At 38.4% G+C, this 20,251-nt stretch overlaps 1 protein-coding gene across 1 annotated transcript in view; it reads left to right on the plus strand.

Moving 5' to 3' along the window:
• Positions 1-20,251, plus strand: part of LOC124160142 (calcium uniporter protein, mitochondrial) — an 807,757-nt gene that overhangs the window by 743,717 nt on the left and 43,789 nt on the right. The gene's annotated exons all lie outside the window — the stretch shown is intronic.

Genomic DNA, 20,251 nt, shown 5'->3' on the forward strand with positions numbered 1-20,251 from the left:
GCCGTTTTTTATGCAATTCTCGAATCGTATCACCTTTTATTAACAATGCTTTTTATCGTGGGCCTGATGATTTTTTTATTACTTCGAATGTTAAGCCTTAAATACATGAGCTTCATCATGCTGCGACTCCTACAGCAATTTTTTTCCGGCCCCAATTTTGGAAAATGAAAGTCGTTGCTATTTTAGCCGGTCGCTTGCGGTACATTAGTAGCCACTACATCTGTTAAGGGCACGTTCTTCATTTATGCTTACCACGTCTTAATCTTAAAATTACGACAATGACAGAGCCAATGAATGATTCATTACTCTCTCCAGCGAAGTAGATAAATCCCATCAGGCAATTCAAGTCCTCAAGAATTAGAACTGCGGAAGTTTTTTTAAAGGTTGCACTTTCTAATTGCGATTTTGGGTCTGAGTAAACGATCCCATTGTTTAAGTATTTATCATTAGAGTTTGTATGTACATATATCTTACATTATTATTAAAGTATTCTACCAATCAAGGTAGGTTTGCATGGAGTAGTTACTAAGCATACTGGAGTTATCCCCTTCTTTCATGGGCATCTCTCGTTATTTCACATTAAGGCCTACTCCCTTTCATTCTATCTAAAAGTCCTATTCTCTTTAGTTCTCTCCCTCTTTTACCTATAATTCTACCCTTTAACAGTGAGAAACAGTGAGTTTCCATAATTATACTGCAAATTGAATTCGCACTACCACTTCTTAAATATTTTGCTTTATGATGTTTAATATCTAATTAAAATTGGTACGTAAAATGTCATACTTTCACTGTCTAAATTCCCACTCACTTTCGTGAGTTCCATTTTAGATCAGTATTTACCTTAGTACCAGAATAATCCTCCATGCGTTGTACTATGCGGTGGTGTGAGTCGAGTCATGGGTCCGCCCGTGTAAGTGCCCAAAATGGCGTGTCGCCAACCCGTGGCCTTCCGCCTTAAATGTCTCTGCTCACCAAATCGGTCGCCCCCCAGCGGAAGGTCATACAAGCAGCGAGGGGAAGTCGTTGGGGGACCATGCTTCCGAATTACGTCCTCTCGTTGTCGGTGCATTTGGCTTTGGCTTCCGGAGAGGGTCGTATTCCAGCAGTGAATGACCTTCGACTCCGCTGTGGTTTACCCGAAGGTTGATTAGATTAATTCCAGGGCTTTGCCAATTAGCAGCCGTGCGACCGTTAAGGCGTCACTTTTGTTGTTTGTTGATAGCGCTGTGATCAAGCATGTTTCACCCGGGAGTTCGCTAAACAAGAGAGACCCGCTTTTGCGAATTCACGAATAATTCACGAATGTCGTTTGTACGACGTTGTACTTTTTTCCTCAAGGATTTTTTTCCTAAGTTCAAACTTGTGCACTGAATCAACTGGGAAATATTGCCATGATGACACTTATGATGCGAAATTTCACTGCACTCCGTGGATTTTCTTTTCAATTCATTTAATTACCTGCAGCAATTATCACAACAATCCACTCAAAGTTAAACACGTTTTCTGTGTGTTCGTAGCGAAGTCTTTACGTGAAGATGTGATCGATCAGTTAGTAGTAAAATTAAATGAAATAATTTTGAATAATTCGGGACTTTTGTTATAAAACGTAGTAAAGCTATGAAAACGTTTCTCCCATTATATATGTTCTAAATGGTGGATGGAATCGCGATTGATGAAGTGACATATAGCGGACTACGCCTGGTGAACTTTGTCTGCATTAGAATTCTGCCTGCCTTTCGTAATGCTCTAAGAAACAGGTACTGTAAAAATGGCGGTGGTGCGTTACGAAAGATGGTGTCGAGGGTAGTTAGCTATCCCTTTTGAATCTGCCTAATCAACCTTGAAGCTAATCAGTCGCGGCTGATATTTTGCCGGTAAATCTTCCTAATAAATGCTACATCAAGGTTGATTCACGGTGCCTAACCTTACTTCTAACGGACGTGTAACCTTCAGGCGGCCGAAATCAATGTTTGGCGATTACATTTTGTGGGATCAGAATGTGATGACAAAAGATATACTTGCCGAATTCATCACCAATTTATTGACTCGCACGACCTCACAAACTAGCCGCTGAAGCTGACTTTATTCTTGGCTTCGACGATATTTTTCCGTTTCCACCGCTAGCTCGCTCTAACTTTATTGTTTAATGTTATGTTTTACGTGCTGTTAAAGCTATTCTCGTAATTGAGGTAGATTTTGAAGCAGTTTTACTGCTTGTATCACTTTCATTAAGGGTATTTAACGATTACGATGCGTTCACTTGGAACATTTTCATTCTTAACTCTTTAAAATTGTTTTCAAATTATTATTTTTTTCAACCTTATGTACTCAAAATTTTACACGTCAACTAATCCTTTGCAATTGTAATGAGATGAATACGATCGCGTCAAGATATGCGTAATCAATGAATTTCATGGGTTTGATAGCAATTCTATTTTCATTGTATATTTAATGTTAAATGATGGTATACTTATCTATGCAATACCATGTAAAAAAAGTAATAGTCTTATTTCCTTTGTTTTATCAATATTTCGAAGCATGGAGTGAGGAAAGAAGAAATGACCTCCCAAAATGTTTTGGAAAAGAAAAATCCTTTTTAGAGTTTGAGATTATGTGCTCTAAAAGTGAATAGGTATATGATTTACCATGAATATCAATGTTCTACAAACAGATGGAATGTTTGTACTTAAAGGTAATTGCAGACAGTATAGTTATTTAAAATGACAAATAGAAATATTTTCCTAAACTGTTTCTTGCAAATACTTTTTGAGACTAGCTTACTTTTCATACTAATATTTATGCTAAAAAATAAAATTATCCTTCCGGGCTGCAATTTAATTAAAGATACCTTTCAGCAACAATGCTATAGACTCAGTGAAAGCTATCCTGTCCATGAATTGAGTGTTATTTCGCTTCAGAATGATTTCTCGAGAATTTTCCGTGATATCTCAGGAACTAAAGTGTGCTTTTATTATGGATTCCGCATTTCTGTCTTTCAAAATATTTACACAGATGAAATTCTGGTTCGTCATTATAGTATTTCATCATTTTGGAGAAACTTATGATCAGAATGGGCTATGGTGAAAGTTTTCCGCATGGAAATTAGGTGAGCCCTCGGTCCTTAAGCATTAATAAAGCATAAATTTGTTACGTTATGTATCTTATCGTGACCACTAATTGATAGTTCCTTTTTCTGGGAGACTTGGTCGGGAGAAAGCATGCTTTCGATAAGTAGCAGTACTCTAAACATGTCCATCATCTAATGTGTTTCTACGGGAATTTCTATTCGTTCCTTAATAAGAATGCGAGTACTAATTTCTTCTTCATCATGCCGTGACACCACCAGAAAGAGAACTCGGTTAAAACGTTTTTTTTCTGTTGCATATTTTGAACCAAACTCCTGATCTAAGATACCGATTGGGTAAGGTTTGAGTTCCACCCTGTTGTAAGATAAAGCTGCAATATTAAAATAGATAAAAATAGAAAATTACGCGTATTTATCTATATACCGGAATTCGAAATTATGTTCTCGAAGAAATAATTTAGTCTAACAATGAGAGAAAATTTCACTGCTCCGTTGGTTCGTTGTTCGATTCCCGGTCGAGGGGAATTTTTTCTCCCGGCAGTTAATGTATATTTCACCGAGGTTTACGCGGCAGGCTTCCAAATATTACACTCCGTAGTTTGTTTTGGTTTTCCGGGAGAGAGGGAAGACAGCCAGAATACTTCGTTTATACTTCACTCAAACCTAACTTAAACGGAATAATACGGTAATGAAATAAATGAGTCATATTGAAACAATGCGGAGAAGGAGATATTTAAGAGATCTCTTGTAAAACTAGTGATTTTTAATGTACCTATATAACATTTCAGTTGGTTCGATCAATTGCATTAGGATCAACTATGTGGAAGTTAATACTCGAAAATGAAAAGGAGACTTCGTTGATTTCCACTGATTTATTTCGTCCGTACGACATGTTTCATGTTTCTAATCATAGAGGTTGATAATCAAGAATTGATAATGACCTCTATGGTTCGAAACATGTCGTACGGACATAATAAATTAGTGGAAATCAACGAAGTCTCCTTTTCATTTTCGATTTCAGATGGTATTTACATTGAAAAATTGGTGAAAATTTTTGTTTGCATCAGAAAAGAGGTTTCATTCCGTGGATCGATATCCTTCAATTAAACCCGAAATGGTTGACGTCCGTCGCCGCATTGGAAGGGATATGGTTGGCGTCGATGATAAAACTGAATCGCGTTGAAAGCACGAGGAGGTTGCTCGGGGAAAATGATGAATTTGCGAGGCATCCGCCAACTCTGCCAAATTGCCGAGGAAGGAAGATTCCACTGATACAATAGGAGCGCCATATCCATGGTTCTGTTCAAAACGCATTCATTTTCGGCCCCAAACCCACCCCCAATATGGATGCACGAGATTTATTGCCCTTTGGACCCTATTTTGGTAATTAGCTTATCTCTGGCATGAAATGTCGGTCGATATCATCGTGGATATTGGGACGATACGTTAGGAAAGGTATGCCGCAGTGTCCCACTAACGCGTGGTAGTGTGCGGAGTAATAAAATGGAATATTATCGAAAAAATAAAGCTTATTTTTTAACAAGTAAAATTTTGTTAAAATTCTAGTATTTCAATACTCGTCCAAGTTCCATCGCATTCCATAACGTCTATTGGGTCAAAACACCCACGACTTTCATACCAAGATTGCGAATCTTTCCCAATGACAAAGGCTAAATAATTTTGAAACTACACTGTCTTCTTTAATTATAAAGAAGCGATGATGGGAACATTTCGAGGAAAATTACTTTAACCCTTCAACAGTGATGTGCAATTCTTGTTACAATACCAGTGACGTGTGGTCTGAGAGACCGCAATAAGTCAAACATTCATAAAATGTTGTAACGTCATTTTTATTGCTCAGTTTAATGTTTCCTTAACTGCTCAACTATTCTGTAACTTACATTTAATTTTATGCATTGTTACATTGAATTGGTACGTGGACTCCAAGCAGTTACTTCAAAGGGACATAAAAATTGACCTTTAACTCAACATTAACCCATTTTCTCTTTCTGCTTGCGATTGTTGAGATATTAGGGTATCGATCTATTTTCTTCTTTAGTATTCCAGGGAATTATTTTGGTGATACCACAACTTTTTCTTCAGAATGACCCGTAACGATATATCTGCACTAATTGTGAGTGATAACGAGGTCGGAATCTAATGCTGTCCAATTTCTAAGAATAACCTGGATTAAGAGGATGCATTTTCAGGGAAAGCATATTTTTTGATGAAGGAAAGGTAAAATAATCTATGCAATGCCATTTCCGGTTTCCCTTTCATGATACTTTCATGTAATTTTGAGACAGTATGCGTCAGCATCGAATTGCCGTATCGCATCCGTCTCTTTCCGTCTGTGAGCTCATCTTGATAGGCTTCAAAAATAAACTAATAAGTGGATTAAGTTATTCCTACCTTCCACGACTTATAGGTGACAAATCGACAGCAAAAAGAGTGCGGGTTTTCTTCAAGAACCTCTTGTGCTCAGAATGGTAGGATGTAGCCATACGGCTGGAGTGGGGGGGGGGGAATGGGTTAAGTATGTGCTAGGGGGTAAAAACAATTGGTATCGTTGAAAAACTTGACTACCAAACGCTTTACTATGAGTTGGTGGGATGGCCCGGAAATTACTTGGGTCCATCCAAGGTGCGCCATTTCACGCATAGCGATGGTTTTGTGCAAATAAATTTAATAATTAACGGTTTGGTTTTATTTTGATTTGTAAAGGGAAGTCCATGATGGAAGGGGAGACTCTTGAAATAATTCATAAATACGACACGTAAATCTTCCTTAAAGGGTAGAATTATTTCTAAAGTATTCTACCGATTAAGGTAGGTTTCCATGGAGTGCTTAAGAAGAATTCCGGGAGCCTCCCCTTACATCATGCACTTCCCTCTTCAGTGCACAATAAGTCCTACTACCTCTCATTCTATCTAAAAATCATATTCTCTACCTTACTTTCTCTCGCTTACCTAACATTCTTTCCTCTAACACTGTTTTCAACATCCCATCCCCGCTAAGTACTCGCTCCATCCATGCCTTCTGTCTCCTCCGTACCTCATCTAAAAACTGCCTCTCCTCACCCACCATGTCCAGCACTTCGTCCTTCCTCCTCCTCTCTGTCCAGCTCACCTTCTCCATTCTTCGCCACACCCACATCTCGAATGCCTCGAGTCTTTTCTCGTCCTTCCTAAGTGTCCACGTTTCCGCACCGTAAAGCGCTACACTCAGACTCTTCACTAGCCTTTTCTTTAAATTCTTACCTAGCGAACATCCCAAAGCTCCTTTCTGTTCATGAACGCCTCCTTTGCTAATGCAATTCTCTTTAGAACTAATATCCTTACTACTGCATCCGTTTTCCTCTAACGTACTGCATGAATAGTTGAATTGCTCAAGTTTTTCACCACCTACCTTTATCTTGAGTCTAACATTCCTCGCTCGTGAGTGTTTACAAAACCGCATAACCTTGGTCTTCTTGTGATTAATCCTCATCCCATATTCCTACTGTGATAATAATCATTACTCTAAGCTTCTAACCCTTCCTTCTTTCACTCAATTCACCCAACAGTCTTCGTACTTATTCACCGTATGCAAAAGGGCTTTCGGTCGACCCTCTCGCCTCTCTGCACATGCTGTAACTCTTCCTCTCGCCTCCCCTACCGCGAAAGGGATCTAAATTATCCATCCCTTTTCATTTCCCTCCCTCCTCACAACTTGCTAAGGCCTTTATTTTCAATCCAGTCTATCCCCTTCTCAATAACCGAATCATCCACTTCCTCAAGAGTTCGTGCGTGGGCGAAGCGAGAGTGAACGGAGAGCTCTTCTATCTTGCGAGTGGAGGAGGTGGAAGATTAATAAATTGCTTTATTCGTTTCCTTTTTTTCTCTCTCTCTCCCAATTTAGAGCTTTTCACCCTTCTTCACCCAACTCAGCCTAATCCGCGCACCCGCACGCTATGAATTCCATTTTCTCATTCAAGTTATATCCCAAAGTCTGCAAGTCGTCTTTAGTTTTCGCGGATGAGTTCCTTTTCTAGGGAAGTTTTGATAGTTTCCTGAAGGCTTTCACTCTGTGTTAAGTTTCCTTGTTCGATTCTAGGCAGTTTCCTCCTCAGTTTTGCCCATCCAGGAATGGAGTGTGAGGTTAGCCAGGAAAATAGGTATGGTATGGTATGGTATGGTATTTGGACAGCAAAAGCCATTTACGCCACGAGGGAAGGGAAATGGAAGGAAGGGTGGAGAGAAACCCGGCGTCGGCATTACCTTACTCTTAACGGAAGGCGCCAAGGGGACCACGGCTTAACGTCCCGTCCGGCGGACGGAGTGCCACCCTAGATGTGCCCTTCACTCAAGCAGGGTTCGGGCAACCTATGGAAAATTTCTGCCACTTTCGGGAATTGAACCCGGGTCAACTGGGTAGGAAGCCAGTATTCTGGCAAATCACACCAACCCGACCCCCAACAGGAAAACAAATTGCATGAATTGATAAAATTTACCTCTTATATGAACCGTCACGGGTTAACCCTTGTACCTGGGATTCACAATCGATTACATTCATGAATGTTTGATACATCGTAATTCACTTACGTAAGGAATTATTCGTTGCTGAAAACGAGTGCACTGCATATTCATCTGTCAATAATCCTAAGAGGAATTATCCTAATCCTATTCTCAATTATCCTTATAAGTTTTAGAAAGCAAAGTTTTTTTATTTTTCCTAACTTGATTATCCTAAGCTCATAAGCAGCTTCCCGCTCAGGTCTATTTCAACCTCATCGCGCTTCATAATTGGTTCTGTATCACATCCTTATTTGCCTCTTCCATGTATATATATTTTATCCGAGCCCTTCCTTCTTGTTCTCGCTTGTTACTAGCTCATTAATATATCTTTTAAAATATTGTAGTGAAGATGTGTACGACATCTCTCAGAAAATATTCGTAGTTCAAATGTGACAGGTAGCGATATGTTACGTTTAACCTTTGCACATTTCCCTATCGTTTCATATGTCTGTTTTCTGACATCTTTTTGTCTTCCATTTTCCTATTTTGTGACCTGCTACCTTTTCCTCTGTAAGCCTTAAAATCTCTTCTGGCTAAAAACTATCGAGTCACATTTTCTTTTCGCTCGGCAGACGCCACAAACTCTCTTTACGGAAGTAGTTCACCTGTTGGGGAAGACTCCAAATTTCTTTCGCGAAGATTGCGTCTCGTCGTTCTCCCAAGGTTCATTTCGTCGCAACCGTCTGCTTCGCTATGAAAGAGCGCCAACTTCCCGAAGAAAAGCTCCCTCTGTTGACCGAGAAATCACTTTCCGAGCGTCATGCTACGGTGACTACGTCGGCAATCACTCTTCTTCTCCTGTGTCCACAATTATATATCTCTCTCTCCACCATTGCGCGAACCGCGCGCCGAAAAAAAACGCCTGCCTCCTGGCGCCTGTTCCTGTATCCCATCGAATCTCCAAATGACGCTTCTTTATTTAAAGTGAAAACTCCTCAATTACAGTGCAATATTTGAGTATGGGAGGAGTTCTTATCACTTATTATGCAAATTTGACTTGAATTTCGTATTGATTATAGGCCACATGTTGAGACATGATAGCCTGATGAAGACAATCGTTGAGGGACAGGTGGAAGGCAAGAACGGAAAAGGAATACCGAGAACAAAATATATGGAAAGAGGGATGTGAAAGAGAAGAAATACATAGGTGTGAAGAGATTAGCTGATAGGAGAACTGAGTGGAGAGCTGCGTCAAACCAATCCTAGGATTGTTGACCAGTGATGATGATGATGCATATTTGACTTTAATTTGATTTTGATTATTGTCTTTACCTTTTAAATACATAATTCAAATGTTTAATAAATGTACCTGTAGGGCACAGTTACCACTTGTGCTCAATTGATTATTCCCACTATGTAAGCAACATTTTTCCTAACCACGTTATAGGTACCAATTTTTTTTTTTTTTTTGACGTACCATATATCGGTTACATTTTTTGATGTATTTGATCTAGCATTGCAATTAAAGAATTGTTATTATTGTAAATGATAACTTATTCTAATCGATACGAATAATGGCCTGCCTTCATTATTTAATTTCTCTTAGCACGTCTGTGAGTCCCGTGGCTGCCATAGTTATTTCTTTTTTATTCTTCCGTGACGTGCGGAATTTGAGAAATAAGCCTTTGCGCTCTTCTCTCTCGAATGCAAACACGATAAGGACCTCGTGCTCTGAAAAATTTGTCGCGACGGCAACGAGTCCCTCTCTTGGCGTCATCTTTTCGCCGATAAGGTTTCTTTTGTTTGGAGAGTTACCGCAGGCTGGGTGTACATTCATCTTTGCCTTCGCAAGAGAGTTAATCAGTGAGGCGTGCCAGAGGATGAAATAGGCTGGATGTATTGCAGGTGTTCACCCACACTGCATAGAGTGTTTGAGTCTTCGATGAATAAATAATCCCTTTTAAATCGTCCGTAGGTTTCAAATAAATGCATCTTCTTTGTTTCGCAATCTAATACATTGATGGAATCTAAATGAGCAATTAAAAAGTGAGCGGATGTTTTATCAGAGAAATCGGTGAATTTTTGTAATTGGAAGTTTTGTTTAAAGTGCTTATTTTTATATGGCATGCCGAAACAATTTTCTTCAATATTCAAGGTTTTATGTATTCGAATATAATGATGATAATAATTATGTTTTTTATAAACCAAAAAATACGTAAAAATACAAAAGGAGAAAATTATAGGTTATACCTTGACTTACTTAATGGAGAAGAAGTCCCTATTTTAAGTTGAACATTAAATAAAGTTCACTATGCGTTGTGATTTATCGTTAGAAAATTACCAACATTTTATATAACTTGCTTTTATATTTTGGTAAGCTAGCCAATTTAATAACAACGAATAAGAGCAGTAGTAGAACGAGTAGTAGAGCTATTAATAACAACGAATAGTCGAGCAAAATTTCAGAGGCATTTACGCTAATAGGAAGAATAACTTCTAAATGCAAGGGGAAATTTCCTATGGCTCCTTCTATCTGAATTGACATAGACCCAATTCCTGGCGGTGTGTGCCAAGTTGTGACACCAGAGAACAGGAACCGCCAAGAAGCTCTAGGATTCCCTACAATAGCGGTTATTCTTATCCCTAGCTCAGGCTGGAACCCTAAGACACTCTTCTAGGTAGATTTTTAGAAGACTACGGAAGCGTTTTGTTTCATAGTCGGAGAGCAAAAATGGGAAGAGCAAGTTAAGGTTTCTACAAACTGAAATAATATTTTCTTTTATCAAGGAGCGCCCTCTTGATTTTAGAGTTGTCATATTTAAATAGTTGTCCAGATTAATATAAGAATGAGTATAAGAGGGTATCCCTCTTATATTCATTATATATAATAATTGTCTCGAGAGATTGTCTTTGAAAAAATTTAATTCCTTCCCAACGTTGGTTAGTTTTCTACATTCTTTGAATACTCATTTGGTAGGTAAGAACGAATATTCGACCATAAATAACAGCTTCTTAACCCTACAAGTTTAAGTTCACGTCGATAGATGACGGTAGTTCTGACTCAGTCCGATAAAAAAATCGTCTATAATCAAGGATCATCCCTGTGATGTCACCGTAAAGAATGATTCCCTGTTTTTGCTTTGGCTGCCCGCGGGAGTATATAAACTTCGTTTTACCTTCGTCACCAAATCTTCGTATTACATTGTAAATATGTAACTGTGAATTTGTTATACAAAAATAATTGTATTAATGCATAACTTTATGGCATCCACTCACAAAATTTATCCAATCTGCACCAGCTATAATGTAACGAAGTTAGGCATCCCAGAAGAACTCTCTTTTGGTGAGGTATCAATCCGATAAATATGGCAGCCGAGACGAACAAAAATATCGAAGTATCTGGGTAAGTTAATTATTACATACATACATGTTACAAATAGGCTATTGCCTGGTGGCAGCATTATATTTACGCACATGAATAAGAAATTTACTTATCTAATAATAAAGCAAGAAACAGAAAAGGCACCCATGGTAAAAAAATAATGCATGAATTCTAATATCATACTACTAAAAATTGAACATTGACCCGAATAACCCAATTTCCAACTCTCCTTAATAAACTACTATGTAATTAACCAATCAATTATGAACACTTATTTCCAAAAAATTTCGCATTTGCGGGGAAGATCTTAAGAATAACTTCAGGCAGGTCATTCCACGCCTTTATTCCTCTATGTAAGAAGGATTTTTTCAAAATGTCCGTTTTCTGTTTAATGCACAGAAAAGTGTTCATTATTACAAAAATTTAAAAATCGGTGCACATTAGCATAAAAATTGAAATCATTATAGCAAAAAATTTTAGGATACTTAAATTGCTTGTCAATAGGAAAATTTATACCGGCAATATAGCGAGTCCAGGCGATTTCAAAGTTAGTTTTAGCTTTCAGCTACTGCGTGGTCGCTTGCTGGAAGATTCGTTCGCTCTGAAGACGCCAACACCGCATAGGAGAACGCATTGGAGGATCCTATCGGAGGCTGGGATGTAATTAATTGGATCGAGTTGAAACTGGGCGGCTGAGTCCGAGGCCGTAAAAACCACCAATTTGATCCCTGTTCCGCCTTCATGTCGGTGTAGGGGCACTTTTTTCCAATTTGTAATCGTTCTGAGCTGTTCCATCCAGTTAAGAAGCCCTGCTCAGTTTTTACGTCATGAGGGCTTGCTGCTAGTTTCTTGAAAGCTCCCTACGTTTGGATATATATCTATTTTTTTTAAATATTGATTTCATTTTGTTTTTAAAAATCTAAAAAAAAATCCGCTGAGATATATGAGACAAAAATGAAAGTGCGCGTGCAAGCATGTTTGCATATGTGATGTACATTCAGAAAATATATCAGTACATAGGCTACATTATAGTTAAATTTTCAATTTATGGAAATAGTTTTTAGTTTTATTTTTAAATGTTTTATAATTTCATCTCAAGATAGCATAAATTATTCAAACCCGGGTGGTGAATAAAATATGTTGTAGACTCTTGTTCAAGATTTTTCACTTTCCAGAATTGATTCAATGTTTTTTTATGTAGTTGCATGCCCTCTGTATTGTATAGTTACTGTACTGGATAGTTGAACCAATGAATTTAGTAGTGCGATGAGCATTAAGATAAAGCGCAGAGAAATTTCTTCTCGCTATTACCCTACAAAAACCATCTGAAAATTTCCATCTCATCTTCAGTTGAGCATTTTTGCATAGAATTCACCCGTTTTTAACCTTTGACTTCCGTTTAACTATATATATAATCCTGACCATGATAGAACTGATTTTTACATCATCTTTAATTCAAGTGGCATATCGCACTCAGCCATTCGATTCTCTGGCGCAACTCTTATTGGATCGAAAATGTTTCCTCAATCGTGACTAGTTGCACAAGGAAAATCAGTACTCAATGTACCTAATCGTGAGAGAATAAATGATGTGAGAGAAAGGTTTGTGGAAGGTATGATATCATACGAAAATGTCTCATTAAAAATTCCAAGGTCATATTCTTAAGCGTATAATTTTTTTGTGCATTTAGGTAAAGCAAAACGTGGTTTTCAAAACCTATTTTTACCAAATCAGTTAAATTTTGTTTGAGGGCTATTTAATTTTTATACTGCTTTTATATCAAAAGGCCTGTTTACAAGATACATTAGCTCGTACGAGTTAATGTCTGTTTGCATGAACAGTTTTTGTAGACCGGAGCAGAACATTTACGAATGCATGAGCCAAATTAGAACAGGTTCTATTTTCTGTGCATGCATTTGCTCAAGTTGGATGGTTTTAGTGTGCATCTTCGTGTTCATTCACGCGTCCATACACTTCCGGACTAAAGTTTTCGATCACCTAACACAACTATGGATTTGCGGTTAAAACTTTGATTTAGTTGTAAATAATCTATCGTAGCCCTGTTCTGATAATAAAACAAGCATAAACATGTAACGGAACGACTGTGATGTGTATTTGACCGGTTCCCCGCATGGAGGGTCGCTGATGAGTAACTACAACAACATCAACGCGTCAGTGTTGTTGTGGTTACTCATGACCCAACTTAAATCATTATCTTGTGATGACACGTCATGAAGTGTCATTACAAGAGGCTAAAATATAAACAATATTGTATTGTACTTAATGATAAAAAGAGGAAATATATATTTTGTTGGTATATTTAGTTTTTACGATGTGTTTGTACATTGAAATTAAGGTCTAGTTTCGCGTAAATGTGATCGAAAACTTTTGACTGTTAGTGTACATTAAGACATAAACTCTAACGGGTTAGTGTATAGTGTAAACAGGCTTAAATTGTTTATTTGTGGTTGTACGAAGTTGTAAGAGAATTTTGATTCTTCGGACCACGAAGCGAAAAAATAGACCTCATAGATTACACATTTCCCGGATATTCCAAACTCTATTTTTGCATCATATTCACATTTATAGCTTTTTCATGAAGTGTATGTTACGTGTTTCCTATCCTTTCATAGTTACATTCTTTTCTTTTTTAATTTCAAAACACCGTGTTACGTCTGTTTAATCCTAAATGGGCGCGTTGTATTTTTTTAGCCTTTGAATTACTACTTACCCTTCAATCAGGGTCACGTGATGTGTTAATACTATGGGTTACCCATGCTTAAAAATGGCACTTCATGCTTGGAGTTCCTGAATTAATTTAAAGGATGTGCAGTCGTTTGATTTATAAATCTTCATTTTAGTGAATGAAGTTCAGAGCGAAACCCAGATTAGTGTAAAGAAAGGAAATTTGGCATTGTTGACTGCATGGAATTATTAAGAATAACTCATTTACTGCGGTCAATGTCAAGTACATTTGTAACGCTTGGAAATGCGTACATTCTATTAAACTTTTAAAGGAAAGCGGATGCCACGGTTGGAAGGCTGGCAGTCAGTGATTTGTAACCATGAGCAGTTAAAGACTATAGGCCGGCAAATGACTGGGAAATGCCTTCATGGTGGCATGATATCATATGAAATAGAATCAGTAGGTACCCCTTCCAAGGTCGTATTGTTGTGCGGATCATTAATTTTTGATCGTTCAAAAGACTTTTTTTTCGATATCTTTTTCCAACTTATGAAGTGGTTATATTTTTCACTCACTCAAAAGATCCAACCCGGAGGTTGGCTTGGATAGGTGACGGTCGAGCTCACCCACACACAAGTTGAATTAAATCAAATATAAAAATGTTTCAAGCAGTGTTAAACACGGAAATGTATGAGCCAAAAAACGCAAGTTTGATCACGCGAGAGGATTTTCAACGCTTAAAAGTTGACTGTATCTCTCACTCAATGATTCAGACCGAAGGTTGGTTTGGGTAGGTGATGGTCGAGATCACCCCAGACCAAACCTCATTTAGGATATGGGTAAGTTACTTTCTCAACGTGTGAGGGCTCAGGAGAGCCCTTCGAGGATACAAAGCACCGGGGTCGGGACCCAGCAATCTTGATGATACGCCCAATCACCCGGGGAGGGGGAGAAGAGGAAGGGAAAAAGGAAAGAGGCGCCGCCGCGATAGGAGCCCGACGACGCCTCTGGGAGAGGAAAGGTGCGGAAAGGACGGGACGGGGAAAAAACACTTCAACGTTATAGAAGCGAAGAAGGCCCACTAAATAGCGAAACCAATCATTAGCAATTAATGTTCTAACGACCTTGGAGGATTATTCTATGAGGAAGAATAATCCAACGATCAGATAAAGTTACTTTCTCACTGCCACCATGCACTTCGAGGATAATATTCGGTGGTGTCCGAAGGCTTAACCTGGGGTTTGAACCCGGGACGCTTGGGTAAGCAGCCAAGAGTTACACCCACTGTATAATTAAATGCAATAACCTTCGTAATTCCACATGAAGTTAATACTATACGACAGGGGTCTTCAACCTTTTTTCACGTAATGGCCAAAAATCGATTTCACATCATCTGCCACGACGCTCCACGTCATTTTACCACCAAATCAATAAAATAAATTAAAAAACATGGTATCAAGTTGCAATAATCTTTATTGGTCAAAAAGCTCAATCAATTAATGCGATTTATGACGAGAGTCTCGATATTTGGTTCGTGATAATCTATTTCCTTTAGCGTCTAGGGGCCGCAATAAATCAGCTGGCAGGCCACATGCGGCCAGGGGAGACCACTCATTCTAAAAAGGTTTCAGTCATTATTTTGCTTTAATTAATGGAGGGAATAGCTTATGTGATGTTAATTTTTTAAATTCCATTAGATTACACCTGAGTCTGTTCCTTTTTAGGGTGGCAAATTTAGCTGTCAAAACTACCCGTCAGTCTTTTCTCGGCCTGACCGTGGAGGAAAGGCGTAAATAATTCATTGTTCTTGTCTCCTCAAATTACATTGTGGATTAACAACGTCGCCGGGACGTGAAGTCACGCTCGAAAAAACGAATTACACGCACTAGGCCATTACGTTTTTTTAGGGAGATTCCATTTTAGCATCTGGTGCTCAGTTGGTTAATGTTCGAAAAACTAGTAATTTCCACGTTCTTAGGTGTACCATCATCAACAATCATCAATCCTGAGTTTGGTTTTACGCAACTCTCCACTCCATTCTCCTATCGGCCAATCTTCTGCCGGCCTCAGTGGTGCCGGGGTAAAGTCCCCGACTGCTAATCTAGAGGTCGCGGGTTCGCATCCCGCCTGGGTGGATTGATCACCATCCAGGGCATGGATGTTTTTGATTGTCAATCAAGTTAACTGCAAGAGAGGACAAAGTTGTCCTAAATTCGCTTGAAAGATAAGGACGAAATTATTATTGATTTTTCGACCCAAAGACATAATTCTTCCGTATAATTCATCCTTCATCACCTACTCTTTGTATCTCGCCCGTGGCCCAACTCTGCCGTCCTTCCTGTCCGCATGTCATTCAGCGATGCATTCCATTTTTCTATAGTGTCTCATGTCACGGCCGCTTAATTTTCTCCACGTTGATTCGTTAGCATACAATATTTGAATGGATAAAGGGATGAACAATTTGTCGAAAGTAAGAAGGTAGTTTAGGAGAGAGAAGAGTGGAAGAGAATCAGCTCTGGGAAATGAAGACGTCCCTGGCTTATTGATCTTGGAGTCGTCATCTTAAGACGTGAAGTCGACGAGTGGTTGACGTGAATTGGAGAATGTCGAGGGGAGAGCACAATGGAAGCCATCGAAGAGGAAAAATCTTAAATTAACTCGACCAAGTGAGCGGAACGAAAACCCTGTCCCACGGAGAAGATGGTCAATTAAGAGAACCCTTTTCATTTTTAGATTCTTCGGCGAGGAAAGGGGCTTACATTTTTTACATCTCTCTCATCCGGAATTTTTATCTTGTGAATGGGGTGCTTTATGGTGATAAGGAAATGATCTACTTGTTCTATTTGATAGTGTTTTTTTTTTCGTTCAGTCGTACAGAAAGTTCTCTCTTTCATTCGTCTGGTATGCTTTATTACATGTACTTTTTTAATCACCAAATCACCTTAAAAATCAAATTATTACGATGGAAAATGAAATAATTAATTTTTTTTAGGGTGTAACTAGTCATATTTCTGAATGCAACCATGTTACGAAACCCATGCTTTTTCAAATATATTTGTGAGCTTAAAAAAGGAGTAAGTAATTTACTTTCAATATTAGGGCTCCTTTTGGCTGGATTAAAGAAGGTCACTCAAACTGTTCATATTGCGCAACTATTCATTGTCCATAAATAAAAATGTCTATGTTATGAAACCTTGTTCGTGCTTTTTCACATATATTAGTAACCTAACAAAGTTTATTCCTCCATTTTCCGTAATGGAAAGGTTTTTTACATTGAAGCCTGAAAGCATCAGGTATAAATAACAATGACTTGGTCTCTCATTTGAATTACGGTTATTACTCTAATTCATCAATGTCGCCTTTCATATCCGAAGTTTCCTTAGTCCCGTTTACTCCGTCTCCGTTCATCCTTTCCAACCACTTCCATGCAAAAAATTACCAGATCCTTCTTCTTGCTACTTTCTCTTAGGTGCTGCTAGCTTCATTAAATTTAAAAATCATCAGCCGGTTACCAATAGTGTACCAGTGTAAAACGATTTTACTGGTCTTTCTCTCTCTCTAAACCGCGATGCTTAAAAACTGCTAAAATGTATTTCGATATCTGCGAAAAACTCGCTGATGTAAGGTGAAATTTGTATGCAAATAGCATAGTTTTCTATTTCGATTCTTTCGGAATTGCTTTTGTGTTGTGTCATTTTGATGGTCACTACACTTTCCTAAGTGTTTCATTTCTTCCTGACTCATCTTTATCCTGATTTCCTGACCACAGTGATGACCAGTGATAAGCAATTTTCTAGTTGACCAAGTTTTTCTTACAATCTTGTTATTGTTAAAAAAAACTAGCATGACTCCTTTTACGTGTTTTTGGAGCACAAGACAAAGTTTTATTTCTACTTTCCCTTGCTCTTCATTTTCCTATGAAGTTTTTTTTAATGGTTTCTTGTATAAATACTACTCCAAAAGAAGTATTGCAGCATAACTACTCATTCTGAAAGGGTTTCAGTCATTATTTTGTTTTAATTAATGGAGGGAATAGCTTATGTGATGTTATTTTTTTCTAATTCCATTAAATCTCACCTGAGTCTGTTCTTTTTTAGAGTGGCAAATGTAGCTGTCAAAACTTCGCGTCAGCCTTTTCTCGGCCTCACTCTGGAGGAAAGACGTAAATAATTCATTGATCTCGTCTCCTTAAATTACACAGTGGAATCAACGTAGCTGGGACGTGAAAAGTACGCGCGCGAGCTCTTCATCCGGAAAGAATAGCGCGAACAAAGAGGTTTAGGTGCACAGCGACGACTCCTTCCTAATTACCGACACGCCTGTCGCATTTTCAGCCAAGATCTCTTGCCCATTAGCTGCCCGAAACTAATTCTAGCATTTGCTATTCTGTTACAGAGTGATCTCTTGCTGATGCACTTTTATTTCCTGCCCTGGAAAACTCGTTTCGTAGCCTAGTGACTCAGTTTACCATCTCCCGCGTGTGTATGCATGGATGCACGGTGGAGCGCCACCGGTCTGAAATTTATGCTTCTCTGAAAACAGCAGAAGAACGAAAAAGAAAGGGTGCGGACGTCGTTTCATTTTTTTTTCGTTTGCTTTTTTTCTTTATGAGATGATGTCGGTGAAGGGCATTCTTTTGTTTCTCCTCCATTCATAATCCCGCACATCCTAGGGCCGCAGTCGCGTGGAAATTCGAACCAATCGGGATCTATATAGAAAAAAAACAAAAGCATACCAAGCCGCGCCGAAACTCGGCTCCGAGGATCTCTCTCTCGTTGCGTGGCATCTCAGTGTCTGCTCCATTGTTGTACGTATTTACGGGGTTCCCCTTCTCCCAAAATGCAAGTTCATTAGAGCGTGGAGCTCGTAAAAACGTAGGGAAAAAATACATAAATGAAGGCTTGACGGGCGAGAAAAGGCGAAGGCATATAATATTAGCATACTTCGAAATGAGGAGTGCTGAAGTAATGGCCGTATACCTATAGGTACTCCTTTCCCGACAGAGTTTTTCGCGGGCAGTGGCGACCGTTTCTATGAAATTACTTTTTCAGTTTGCTCCCTCATTACTGCGTGAACGAAAACGGATGATGAGTCGTACATTTGCTGTCGCATTGTCTAAAATTCGTATTTTTTTACTAATGGCATAGCGTATCTTTTTGAAAGCATAATTAGGATCCTAACCGTTCATTTTATTCCACCGACGAGTTTCAACTAATGACTTCTCTTGCACAAGAACCTGGCATTTATGCCTTTCAAATGCATGGATATGCATCATTGATACATTGATATGATACATTATCCGTAATTTTTAAACACCAGCATCAATGAGAAAAGTATAATTGTGAAAAATTATTTTAAACTCTGACTTTGAAACACCTGCAAAATATTGCACATAATAACCACTGTGGGTCAATCTTTGTATTGAGTTCGTCCATTATTACGACTTATATTAGTGCTGAATTGCAATTTTAGCATTTTTCCCTGGAGAAGTTAGGTAAATTCCTTTTCTTTTTTCCTCTCTTTCGAAGTTACTTCAAACTACGTTTCTGCACTCAGAGTAAGCCAAAACCTTTTATGACCTTTCTAAGGTGGGAATTTCGAATACCAAGTGAAAAAAGTCTGTTTCCGTTTGTGGATTGATATTAAACTATTCACTCAAATACACACGTTGGATTTTTGCTGATTTTCATCATTCCAAATGGGAGAATGCTAAAATTTCGATGGAAAGAATAGTTCATTTTGCATGGGAAATGGATGTGTGATTCAAGTAATTTATCTTCTAAGTCGCAATCTCATCCAAATTATATGAGCTGTGGTGAATAATGTCCAAGTTGCTCTATATACCGTGCATTGGAGCGTAATTTTTTAGGCCCTCCTCAAGATGGACAAATACGCAATTTCTTGGCTTCATTGATGGAGGGGGTATCTATTGATCTTATGAACTCGCCGCCAGTACTAGGTCTCGAAAAATTTTTAGTCTTTTCTGGATGTACGTTTGCTACGTTTACCATTTTTTTGATTGAGGAATATATTTATTTATTTTTATTTATTTACTTCATGCAGTCCAAAAACCGCACAAGTCCAATTACAAAGGACTCATCATTGCAAAGAAGACAATTTTTAAAACAGTATGCAAAAGGTGAGCGACAACAAAATAATATTTAACAGTATTATCAAATAGCAAACGCAATATCAAATAACATTCATAGGGTGGTGCGAGGTGTAGGGGAAAATTACGATGGGGATGGTGCTGGATAGAATTAAAGAAATGAAAAGCGTGTATTTTTATTATTTTCCGACCAGTTTTCCATACTAGTAGGATATTTTTCTGCTTTTATTGATTTCTTGATTTCAACAGCATTCCATTGTCGTAGACCAATTGAGCACCCTTGAAGCTAAGGGGTATAAGTGCAATTTAATAATTTTGGAGATAAGTGCTGATAATTGTTGGTGGGGTGCACAACGTTGCAGTAACAAAGGGATGCAGGTACATGCAGACTTAGGGATTCACTCGCATCCCTTTGTTACTCCAATATTGCGTACCTCACCAACCATTATCTGCACTTATCTCCAAACTTAATAAATTGCACATGTACCCCTTG

The sequence above is a fragment of the Ischnura elegans genome, chromosome 6 (genome assembly GCF_921293095.1).
Source record: "Ischnura elegans chromosome 6, ioIscEleg1.1, whole genome shotgun sequence".
Lineage (NCBI taxonomy): Eukaryota > Metazoa > Arthropoda > Insecta > Odonata > Coenagrionidae > Ischnura > Ischnura elegans.